The sequence below is a fragment of the Salvelinus alpinus genome, chromosome 2 (genome assembly GCF_045679555.1).
Source record: "Salvelinus alpinus chromosome 2, SLU_Salpinus.1, whole genome shotgun sequence".
In the NCBI taxonomy this organism is placed as follows: Eukaryota; Metazoa; Chordata; class Actinopteri; order Salmoniformes; family Salmonidae; genus Salvelinus; species Salvelinus alpinus.
The window spans coordinates 96050794-96059221 of NC_092087.1; the positions used below are offsets into that span (position 1 = coordinate 96050794).

The 8428-nt window shown below is 41.5% G+C and overlaps 1 protein-coding gene across 1 annotated transcript in view; it reads right to left on the reverse strand.

Moving 5' to 3' along the window:
• Positions 1-7407, reverse strand: part of LOC139568310 (bromodomain-containing protein 4-like) — a 56164-nt gene extending 48757 nt beyond the window's left edge. Inside the window, 2 exon segments of the mRNA XM_071390065.1 lie at positions 2699-2857; positions 7266-7407. The gene's annotated coding sequence lies outside the window, so the exon portion shown is untranslated.
• Between the last annotated feature and the right edge of the window lie 1021 nt (positions 7408-8428).

Sequence of the window (8428 nt, forward strand, 5' to 3'; positions counted from 1 at the left end):
GTTAACTAACACACCGGCCAACCAATAAGACTATCTAATGATGATGTGTACTAACACGCAGGCCAAGCAATAAGACTATCTAATGATGATGTGTACTAACACGCAGGCCAACCAATAAGACTATCTAATGATGATGTGTATTAACACGCCAACCAATAAGACTATCTAATGATGATGTGTATTAACACGCCAACCAATAAGACTATCTAATGATGATGTGTATTAACACGCCAACCAATAAGACTATCTAATGATGATGTGTACTAACACGCCAACCAATAAGACTATCTAATGATGATGTGTATTAACACGCAGGCCAACCAATAAGACTATCTAATGATGATGTGTATTAACACGCCAACCAATAAGACTATCTAATGATGATGTGTATTAACACGCCAACCAATAAGACTATCTAATGATGATGTGTACTAACACGCCAACCAATAAGACTATCTAATGATGATGTGTATTAACACGCCGGCCAACCAATAAGACTATCTAATGATGATGTGTATTAACACGCAGGCCAACCAATAAGACTATCTAATGATGATGTGTATTAACACGCCAACCAATAAGACTATCTAATGATGATGTGTATTAACACGCAGGCCAACCAATAAGACTATCTAATGATGATGTGTATTAACACGCCAACCAATAAGACTATCTAATGATGATGTGTAATAACACGCCGGCCAACCAATAAGACTATCTAATGATGATGTGTATTAACACGCCGGCCAACCAATAAGACTATCTAATGATGATGTGTATTAACACGCCAACCAATAAGACTATCTAATGATGATGTGTACTAACACGCCGGCCAACCAATAAGACTATCTAATGATGATGTGTACTAACACGCCGGCCAACCAATAAGACTATCTAATGATGATGTGTACTAACACGCCGGCCAACCAATAAGACTATCTAATGATGATGTGTACTAACACGCAGGCCAAGCAATAAGACTATCTAATGATGATGTGTACTAACACGCAGGCCAACCAATAAGACTATCTAATGATGATGTGTATTAACACGCAGGCCAACCAATAAGACTATCTAATGATGATGTGTACTAACACGCAGGCCAACCAATAAGACTATCTAATGATGATGTGTATTAACACGCCAACCAATAAGACTATCTAATGATGATGTGTACTAACACGCCGGCCAACCAATAAGACTATCTAATGATGATGTGTACTAACACGCAGGCCAAGCAATAAGACTATCTAATGATGATGTGTACTAACACGCAGGCCAACCAATAAGACTATCTAATGATGATGTGTATTAACACGCCAACCAATAAGACTATCTAATGATGATGTGTATTAACACGCCAACCAATAAGACTATCTAATGATGATGTGTATTAACACGCCAACCAATAAGACTATCTAATGATGATGTGTACTAACACGCCAACCAATAAGACTATCTAATGATGATGTGTATTAACACGCAGGCCAACCAATAAGACTATCTAATGATGATGTGTATTAACACGCCAACCAATAAGACTATCTAATGATGATGTGTATTAACACGCCAACCAATAAGACTATCTAATGATGATGTGTACTAACACGCCAACCAATAAGACTATCTAATGATGATGTGTATTAACACGCCGGCCAACCAATAAGACTATCTAATGATGATGTGTATTAACACGCAGGCCAACCAATAAGACTATCTAATGATGATGTGTATTAACACGCCAACCAATAAGACTATCTAATGATGATGTGTATTAACACGCAGGCCAACCAATAAGACTATCTAATGATGATGTGTATTAACACGCCAACCAATAAGACTATCTAATGATGATGTGTATTAACACGCCGGCCAACCAATAAGACTATCTAATGATGATGTGTATTAACACGCCGGCCAACCAATAAGACTATCTAATGATGATGTGTATTAACACGCAGGCCAACAGGGCTGGAAATGGCCAAGAACCTCAAGATACAATATTGTCACGACTGAGATTCTCAGGACACTCTGGATTCTATACGTATTGTGATTCTACATGTATTGTGATTCTATATGTATTGTGATTATCAGGATTCTATATGTATTGTGATTCTCAGGATTCTATATGTATTGTGATTCTCAGGATTCTATATGTATTGTGATTCAATACTGGGATTTTATTGCGATTCGATGTTCCAAACATATTGCTCACTATATGTCTGCTGCAGAGAGACAAGAGTGAGCCATGAGAACACAAGTGTTGATCAGTCATGGAAATAAAAGTGCTGAAAACAAATTGACTCCCCACATAAAAAGAAGATGGAGAACAAGCTATGAAGGAAAAATACTGGAGTTTTGGTGCAGACACAGCCAACTAGCGCAAAAATAATATTACGATAATATGTAACTGTATCAGTTTCCCCCCCCAGTAACTATCTAATGATTATATGTAGTAGTGGTTTACCCATTAGCCTGACATAAATACACCAACCTTTAAGACAGGTTTGAATCTAGAGCCCATTCGGAGGGGTTGGGTTAAATGCAGAAGACACATGTTTTTGGAATGCATTCAGTTGTGCAACTGACTAGGTTGACTCTTACCCTAATGATGATGTTTAGTCCAAGTAGGTTGTTCAATAGTCTAGAATACACACACACACACACACACAAGCTGCTTGCTTACAGCTGGACTTACATGTTTGTCTGTTGTGGTGCAGGCTTGGTCTAGTCCAGAGGGAGTGTCATATCTCTCAGAATGGAGGGGTGGAGTAGTGACCTGGAGGTGGGCAGGAGAGAGGGGCCAGTCTTCCTTTGGTTGGTTGGTTGGTTGGTTGACGAGGGGGGTAGAGGGGGTCTGAGAGAGAGAGAGAGAGAGAGAGAGAGATGTAGAAGGACAAGGAATCACAACACTGGTGGAGAAAGAGAGACAGAGACACCGACCAGTCTTCGGTTGGTTGGTTGGTTGGTGAGGGGGTCTGAGAGAGAGCTGTAGAAGGACAAGGAATCACAACACTGGTGGAGAGAGAGAGACAGACACCGACCAGTCTTCGGTTGGTTGGTTGGTTGGTTGGTGAGGGGGTCTGAGAGAGAGCTGTAGAAGGACAAGGAATCACAACACTGGTGGAGAGAAGAGAAGAGTTGTAGTGTGACTGCACATCAGCAGTGTGTGGTGTGTCTAGGAGTTGTGTACAGTGCATTTTGGAAAGTATTCAGACCCCTTGCCTTTTCCACATTTTGTTACGTTACAGCCTTATTCTAAAATGTATTAAATTTAAAAAAATGTCCTCTGCAATCTACACACAATACCTCATAATGACAAAGCGAACAGGTTTAGACAATTTGTATCAAAAAAAAATTTAAATACAGAAATACCTTATTTACTTAAGTAGTCAAACCCTTTGCTATGAGACTCGAAATAGAGCTCAGGTTTCCATTGATTGTTCTGTGATAAATTCAATTAATTGGACATGATTGGGAAAGGCACACACCTGTCTATATAAAGGTCCCACAGTTGACAGTGCATGTCAGAGAAAAAACCAAGCCACAAGGTCGAAGGAATTGTCCATAGAACTGGGAGACAGGACTGTGTCGAGGCACAGACCTGGAGAAGGGTACCAAAACATTTCTGCAGCATTGAAGGTCCCCAAGAACACAGTGGCCTCCATCATTCTTAAATGTAAGACGTTGACCCGCCAAGACGAGAAGGGCCTTGGTCAGGGAGGTGACCAAGAACCCGATGGTCACTATGAAAGAGCTCCGGAGTTCCTCTCTGGAGATGGGAGAACCTTCTAGGACAACCATCTCTGTAGCATCCTACCAGTCAGGCCTTTATGGTAGAGTGGCCAGACAGAAGCCACTCCTCAGTAAAAGGCACAACACCCCGTTTGAAGTTTGCCAAAAGGCACCTAAAGAACTCTCAGACCATGAGAAACAAGATTCTCTGGTCTGATGAAACCAAGATTGAACTCTTTGGCCTGAATGCCAAGCGTCAAGACTTGAGGAAACCTGGCACCATCCCTACGGTGAAGCATGGTAGTGGCAGCATCATGCTGTGGGGATGTTTTTCAGCGGCAGGGATTGGGAGACTAGTCAGGATCGAGGGAAAGATGAATGGTGCAAAGCACAGAGAGATCTTTGATGAAAACCTGCTCCAGAGCACTCAGGACCACAGACTGGGGTAAATGACCCTAAGCACACAGCCAAGACAACACAGGAGTGGCTTTGGGACAGGTCTCTGAATGTCTTGAGTGGCCCAGCCATAGCACAGACTTGAACCCGACGAAACATCTCTGGAGAGACCTGAAAGTAGATGTGCAGCGATGCTCCCCATCCAACCTGACAGAGCTTGAGAGGATCTGTAGAGAATGTGAGAAACTCCCCTAATACAGGTGTGCCAAGCTTGTAGCGTCATACCCAAGAAGATTCAAGGCTGTAATCACTGCCAAAGGTGCTTCAACAAAGTACTAAGTAAAGGGACTGAATACTTATGTAAATGTGATATTTCAGTTTTTTATTTTTTATAAATTTGCTAACATTTCTAAAAACCTGTTTTTGCTTTGTCATTATAGGGTATTGTGTTTAGATTGATGAGGAGAAAAAAAAATAACAATTGAATCCATTTTAGAAAAAGGCTGTAACGTAACAAAATGTGGAAAAAGTCAAGGGGTCTGAATACTTTCTGACTGCATTGTATGTTTGCAAAGACAAGAAGATGCAGAGCATCTGTCTGTTGTCATGAAACAGACAGTGAAAACAACTAGTCATGTCTCCATGTGACTAACAATCAGTGTGAATGAGAGCCTTTGTCTAAGTCTCTACCCACCCCAGAGACAGACAGACGGGGTAAAGCAGGGGAGTCACACTCATTCCATGGAGAGCCGAGTGTCTGCTGGTTTTGAGTTTTTTCCTTTCAATTAAGACCAAAACAACCAGGTGAGCAAGAGTTCCTTACTAATCAGTGACCTTAATTCATCGATCAAGTAGAAGGGAGGAGCAAAAACCCACAGACACTCGGCCCTCTGTGGAATGACTTTGACACCTGTGGGGTAAAGCATGACGTTTTACTGCTTATGTTATTGGAGGAAAACACAACCACGATAATTGACGACAACAAACCCGACGCTGTCAAAACATTGGACCCAATCTCAAAGCAACGCGCACAGCAAGTGCGTCATTTTAGCTACGCACATTTCTCCAGACCATATAGGCCTCTACCCTCAAATAACCTTAACTTTATAAAACACAATCAATCAATATCACTAGTTAACTACACATGGTTGATGATATTACTAGTTTATGTAGCGTGTTCTGCGTTGCATATAATCGATGCGGTGCATATCGTTGCTCCAATGTGTACCTAACCATAAACACCTTTTTTAAAATCAATACACAGAAGTAGATATTTTTAAACCTGCATATTTAGCTAAAAGAAATCCAGGTTAGCAGGCAATATTAACCTGTTGAAATTGTGTCACTTCTCTTGCGTTCATTGCACGCAGAGTCAGTGTATATGCAACAGTTTGGGCCGCCTAATTTGCCAGAATTTTACGTAATTATGACATAACATTGAAGGTTGTGCAATGTAACAGGAATATTTAGACTTATGGATGCCACCCGTTAGATAAAATACGGAACGGTTCCGTATTTCACTGAAAGAATAAACTGGTTTTTTTCTCGAAATTATAGTTTCCGGATTCGACCATATTAATGACCTAAGGCTCGTATTTGTGTGTTATCATGTTATAATTAAGTCTATGATTTGATAGAGCAGTCTGACTGAGCGATGGTGGGCACCAGCAGGCTTGTAAGCATTCATTCAAACAGCACTATCGTGCGTTTGCCAGCAGCTGTTTATGACTTCAAGCCTATCAACTCCCGAGATTAGGCTGGTGTAACCGATGTGAAATGGCTAGCTAGTTAGCGGGGTGCGCGCTAATAGCGTTTCAAACGTCACTCGCTCTGAGACTTGGAGTAGTTGTTCCCCTTGCTCTGCATGGGTAACGCTGCTTCGAGGGGGGCTGTTGTCGATGTGTTCCTGGTTCGAGCCCAGGTAGGAGCGAGGAGAGGGACGGAAGCTATACTGTTACACTGGCAATACTAAAGTGCCTATAAGAACATCCAATAGTCAGAGGTATATGAAATACAAATCGTATAGAGAGAAATAGTCCTATAATAACTACAACCTAAAACTTCTTACCTGGGAATACTGAAGACTCATGTTAAAAGGAACCACCAGCTTTCATATGTTCTCATGTTCTGAGCAAGGAACTTAACCTTTAGCTTTCTTACATGGCACATATTGCACTTTTACTTTCTTCTCCAACACTTTGTTTTTGCATTATTTCAACCAAATTGAACATGTTTCATTATTTATTTGAGGCTAAATTGATTTTATTGATGTATTATATTAAGTTAAAATAAGTGTTCATTCAGTATTGTTGTAATTGTCATTATTACAAATAAATAAAAATCGGCCGAATAATGGTATCGGCTTTTTTTGGTCCTCCAATAACCGGTATCAGTATCTGCGTTGAAAAATCATAATCGGTCGACCTCTAATAGAATGCCAAGAAATGTGCTTTATAACTGCAAAATAGCCTTTGCACGCCATGACAAAATGTGTAGAATTGCAGGAAATAAGCTTAAAACCTGCAAAAGTTTGGGAACCTCTGGTCTAGAGATACAACAGCTAGTCACGATCGCTGTCAGCATTTTTCTGACAGCTCCGTACGTAAACACCCTTTCAGAATACAACTTGGACTGTGTCGTTATTCTAGAAATAAACCTACGTCGTATTTCACGTGCTTTCAGCGCCACGGAGCGTAAACTACGCCCCAAACCAGGCGTAACTTCTGTCAAGAATACGGCCTACGGGGCTACAAACAAACAACCTAGCTAGCTACTAACGTTAGCCTGCTACCGTCCCCCAGCTACCGTGCGCAATGACAACAGGGAGTGCCCATGCCCCTGAAAAACAGCGTTAATATACCACCAAGGAGCACAGAGAACGAAAACACAAGATGTGCAATAAACTGCAAATCAGGTAACGTAAATACAGAGAATATTCATCTTCCCGTGCGCCCGCACCGGCGACAGGCCTGTGATAAGACAGCCCATGCCCCGCTAGGCACCTCGCGCACTGACACCAACCGAAATACTGCACCGAGTGTGGTTCTGAGTGTTTTATCGGACTCCTGAGATTGACTGCCTTCGTTTATCATACCGGTATCGGTAGAGAGACACCCCAAAACACGTTTATTTACCTACTTCTGTCGGTTGTCAGCGCGCGCAGATCTTCCTCACCCCTGAATCCAGAACAAACAGCCCCGTTCGACGTCAGTGACGTCAGACGCAGGGGGAACGTCAGAACGTCGTTCGAAGGAATGTCACCTCTCCACGAACGAATCCCCCTGTCCTCTCCCTACCTCTGTCTCCCGGAACATGCAATACCATGCAATAACTTCAAACACTGAAAAATATTATAGACAAATTCCCAATATACACTGGTCTGCATAAATTGCCATACAATCCCCCTGCATCACAATTAATTAATTGCCCTAACCACACACAATTAATTGTCACGTAACCACACACTCTCAATGGACTGGATAATTTATTGTGATAGATTATAAACAATTGCGTAATTTCACCTTCTATAAATCACATAATCTTATAAACTATAGGTTCTTAATACTCGTATAATAAACTCATATTATGGTAAATTCTACCTTGAAGAAATGCAATTAATTCCACCTTTAGTGGAGTGAGCCCTCCACCTAGTGGTCAATCAATCACAAGTATGGTAGTATCAGAGAGGAAGAGGCGAAGTGAGAGGTTTACACCGCCCAAAAATTGTACACGAAAATAAGGCCACGAAGTGAGAAATGTTTGTTTGGAGGTCAATTGGTGTCGATTTTGGTCAACAAAACAAGTAATTTGTTAATGGTTAAATTGTTCATGAATGTACTGATATGGACGCACATGGCACATTTTTTTATTGGAGTTGTGCCTGTTGTCATAGCGATAGAAGACTCATCATGGATATAAACCGTTTTAGCATTGCCATTGAGGGCTTCCACCATTTTAAAGTAGCCAACTGGGTGGTGATTCCTATGAGTTGGGAGCGGTCCGCTAATGAAGAACAAAAAAATAACTACTTCATAATGGAGATAGCCTCAATGGCGCTGCTCATGCCCTCACAGACACTATAATGTCACAGATACAATGATGAATCTGCTATCTATCTCTATGGACTGTTGTTCACACATGTCTCTGCCCTGACATTGGCTACAAGGGTTGGGCCAACAACCAAAATGTCGCTGGTTCGAATCCCAGAGCCGGCAAAGTGGAAAAATCAGCCGTTCTGCCGATGAGCAAGACGGTTAACCCCCAACAACTACTCGCCGGGACGTGGATGTCGATTAAG